Raw genomic sequence first — 4,309 nt, forward strand, 5'->3', positions numbered from 1 at the left:
GTGTGACGCCTCACAGGGAGTCCCCGGGGGAGACGGAGTCACAGACACCGACAGTCGAAGGGCGCTTGCCAGGGGCCGGGGGAGAGAGACGGGGAGTCAGCGTTTAACGGGGACGGTTTCGTTTGTGCAGGATGAACAGTGTCGTGGCCAGACGGAGGTGGCGGCAGCAGAACACGGCGAATGTCCTCGACACCCCGGAGCGCGCGACGCTTAAACTTCAGATGTTGAGACGGTAAATTTTATGTCCATTTAACCATAATTTAAAAGAATTAAAAGTACATCAGGCATAATTCTCAGTGCTAATAGGGATGGTGAGGGTGGGACTTGGCAGGTAAAATCGTCTCCACATGCATTTTGGTGACACTGAGTCCATTCACAATTCCCGCACTCACGATCCCGCGGCTCGGCTCAGACTGCTGAGTGCGAGCTCGTTTACCGCACCGCCCCGTCGCGTAAAAGCCCGGCCTGGAGCGACAGGGTCGTCCGTGAATACGCGGCCAGTGAGTCAGTGACGGCGCCGTCATCGAAGAGCCCGGGACGGTCACGACGAAGGCAGTTGTGCCAACGTGGAGAGGAAAGCAAAGCCGAGCGCACTGAGCAGGAAAGATGCAGATCGATGCACGTAGTATAATCTCATTAAAACAGGAAAGCCTAAGTACGTGACCAGGTGTGTGTGCGCGTGTCCACTTGGAAAACTTCTGGAAGCAGAGCTATCGAGATCGTGATATTGGTTACCTCGTCCGTCTGAAATACGGCGTAATAAGCTCAGGTAAAATGCGGACGAAGACAAACCGAAGCAGCGGGAACGCGGACAGACGTGAGTGAGGACGGCGTCGCTGGTCGGGAGACCTTTACTTGCCGTTTTCCATGCTTTTCTATCATGTTAACTTTTTATACTAAATAGGAAAAGCGAATAAAAATAATTAAACCACTCAGAAATCAAAAAAATGTACACACGCTTTATCGCTTTCTAAAATATACACGTAATAAAAATAAAAGGAAGGAAAGAATAATACAAGACACTGTGAAAACGAGTGTCTGTCCGAGAAGAAGTGTGAGGACGTGACTCTGGCCAGGCTGCAGGGAGCGGACTCGGCCGCCTCGGCGATGTCCTGTCGCGAACGTCTGCGCTTCTGCCCGGACACAGAGCGTTTGCCCCACAAGCCCCTGAATTGCGCCCCTTGTTCCCGGTCGTCATGGAATTTGCTAACTCTCACTCTTGGCTTCGCAGGGGACCTTGTGAGCTCCCAGCGTGAAAAGCGACTTGTGTCCCTCCCGCTGGAATGTCCACGGGCCCAGGACCTCGCGGGGCCGAGGGATGAGTCACGGCTTCTTGGAACTGTGGGAACTAATCCAGGAACAGCTGCCAAGTAAGTAACGCGGTGAAAAATAGCTCCCGGTCCCTGGAAAAGGAGCCGCTTATTTTAGGAAGACAAGCGCGGCTTGAGTCTGCGCTGCTGGTGTGTTCCATCCGCGGGGCGCAGCGCCAGTGGCCCAAGAAAGCCGTGCTTGTCCCAGGGGAATGCCGTCTGTGGGGCCGGTGCGACAGCGCCCGGCATTGCCGGGCAGGGGCTAACCGGGGTGAAGTCTGAATCGCCCCGTGTGGAATGCGTCGTCCCTGAGGCGTGACTGTGGGGTGTGACCCACTGAGGCGTGCTCTCTTCCGGTCGGCGGTCCTGGGGGGCAGCGTGCGCGCCGGGCGCAGCGGGAGATGCCAGGCCAGAGGCCTCGGTGCCTGGGTCTGATGAGAATAAGAAGGGGCTCGAGCTCGACCGACAGACACGTCCTGCGTAGACGGATGTCGGCGTCTTGGCACGGTCACTTCCGGGCCGTCCTCTCTCCCCGAACTTCTGCGTGGCAGTAGGGGGGTGGCAGCCACCTCCCATGTTGTCTGTTTTTCTATGTTGTGATCCACTGTGGTTGACTTATTTTTGGCTTAAATGGCACCAAAGATGCAGGTGGACGAGTTAAGTAGCGAGGACGGATTTCGACCAGTGGCGCTCTACGGTAATGGGGGCCTGATCGCCACATGGATTGCTACAGAGGTGACCGGCATTCTGAAGGGAAACTGAGGGACGAGGGAGGGGGCGGGGTGGGCCGGCCAGCGTCCGGGCAGGGGACAGTCAGGACAGCGGGGAGGGGGTTGGCCCACAGGAAACCACCTGGGTTCGCCGACCGGCGCTCACCAGGTCAGGCCCCAGCCTCCCGCGGAGGGTGGAGGACAGGGCCCTGGCCTCAGGGGTGTCCCCTGGCAGCCTTGAGCTTTCTCAGACGGGCACTCTAAGGGGCCCAGGACCCCCCCAGGGATGTGGCCTTGGGCCGTGAGAAACACGAGATGTCAGTCCAGGGAGAGAATTTTTGTCCATGGTCCACAGGTTAAATTATCTTGGAAGAAGGGGTCACTGGAATGCTTTGTAAACAGGTGGGAACATGACCTTGAACCCAGTTTTTACCTCGTAGAGGTTCACAGGTCATCTCAGGTCAAAGAGTTGGAGTTGTAACGTTTACTGTAGATGTAGACGTTTTTCGTTTACAAAAAGACGCACGTTCTAAATTTGGAGACTGGTGACAGCATCAGCAATGACATTGTTGTCCTGGGGCCCGCGTCCCCACGTCCCCCGCATCTCCTGCGTCCCCACGTCCCCCGCGTCCCCCGCGTCCCCGCGGTGTTGGGGACAGGTTAGCAGTGAGAGAGGACAGGCCCGAGAGGAGCCACTCGTGGGTCAGAGGCCGTCCACAGCATCTCCCGCAGCCACGCGACGTACTGTCACGTAGTACGTGTCCCCAGCTGCCCTGTCTGTGACAACCAGACCCGATGAAGTGCCTCTGCCCTGACGCGTTCAGGGACCCCTCTCAGGCCTTGCTCCGCGGAAGGCGCTGTGGCCCCTGCCCTCATTCCCAGTGCTCCCCAAGGTCCCTCCCACCCTGGGATCGGCCTCACGCAGCCTCGCGCACACGCTGGGAGCCCCACGGAGCCCAGGGCCAGCCGGATGGCTCGCCCCAAATCTCCGGCCGCCACAGTCCCTGCCTGAATGTGGCCCCAAAGGCAGGGCAGTTAAATGGTCATTTGCTCCCTATGTCGCCCCCACGTTGCCCGTCCCTGAGGAGCGTGCGTAGTGTAATGTAGGTGTTCGCAATAACACACAGGAAGCCCCCATCCAGACGTGGTTGACTCGTGGGGCTGCACACTCGGAGGGGCTGGCTGTCCACCGCTCCAGACTGGGTGCCCCGAAACGCGCTCACCCCTTTGCATGGGAGCAGGGGGTGGGGGCGGAGGGCTCGGGCTCGCCCGCCAGAACCTGTGGGTGCGAGACCAGCGCTGGGCCCGGTCGTGATGGAGCCTCGAGTCCAGCTCAGCTGTCACGGTCACCGTCTGCAGGAACCGGAAGCCGGCCAGCCTTCTCACAAGCCAGTGACGTTGAAAGGCGGGCTCTGGGGAGTGCCAGGTTTACGGGTCGTCGGCCTCCGTCGCCGGCAGACTTCTGTTTTCCTCTGTCCCTGGAGCAGGCAGAAGGCTGGTTGGGGGTGGGGGGCAAGGCAGGCATGTCATTTACGGCGAGGACACGAGAGGGTCGCGGTGACACAGGCCGCAGGACCGAGGGCGGCAGCGATGCCCCGTCTGTCCCTTCGTGAGTGTGGCTCCAGGGCGATGGGTCAGGCAGGCGCTCTGGTTTACGTCCGGCTTTGAAGGCGCTCACAGCACGGGCAGCTGCGCACTCTGAAGACCAATTCGAGTAAATCCGAAAAGCAAACACGCGGAAGAGGAATCGCGAACCGAGCCATGTCCCTTTCGGCCGGGGCTGGGCTGTCTGAGAGTGGCCCCCGCCCATCTTTCAAGGTCCTTTGGGGTGCCCCTCCCCTGACCTCATGCAAACCCATCAGTCCCCCACCATGGAGAAAGGCTTCCTGGGTTCTCACGGGACAGGGGTGGTCAGGCCCTGGGTGCTGGGGTGTCGCCTCATCTCTTGGGAGAGCCACAGAAAGCAGAAGAGACTCATGCACGGACCCTCGATGACACCTGCCGCCCGCCAGAGGCCAAGGAGACGGCATTTCCCCTCCGGGGCCCAGGTCCCTCGCTGCTTCTCTGAGTCGGCTACTTTGCAGGTGTCACCTCTGAGGTTTAATCTTTTAAGCATAAAAAAAACGTGCAATAGAGAGAGAGACGATGCTCCCGCAGAAGAGACAGAAAGTGTGCAGGGTGCACGGATCCCCCACGGCGAGTGGCGACGGGGCGGAGGGAGCCTTGTGCGTCACCTCCCGCCCGGGCTGTCCCCTGGTGCACGCAGTCTGTGCTCAGGAGTGTCGACCC

The 4,309-nt window shown here is 59.5% G+C and overlaps 1 long non-coding RNA gene across 2 annotated transcripts in view; it reads left to right on the top strand.

Moving 5' to 3' along the window:
* Nucleotides 1-69: 69 nt before the first annotated feature.
* LOC112470027 overlaps nt 70-4,309 on the top strand; it is a 35,344-nt gene continuing 31,104 nt past the window's right edge. For both annotated transcript variants that reach the window (XR_003042812.1, XR_003042813.1), the window contains exons 1-2: nt 70-232; nt 1,232-1,370. This is a non-coding gene — a long non-coding RNA (uncharacterized LOC112470027). The remainder of the gene's footprint in view (nt 233-1,231; nt 1,371-4,309) is intronic.

The sequence above is a fragment of the Pteropus alecto genome, unplaced genomic scaffold (assembly GCF_000325575.1).
Source record: "Pteropus alecto unplaced genomic scaffold, ASM32557v1 scaffold189, whole genome shotgun sequence".
NCBI lineage: Eukaryota > Metazoa > Chordata > Mammalia > Chiroptera > Pteropodidae > Pteropus > Pteropus alecto.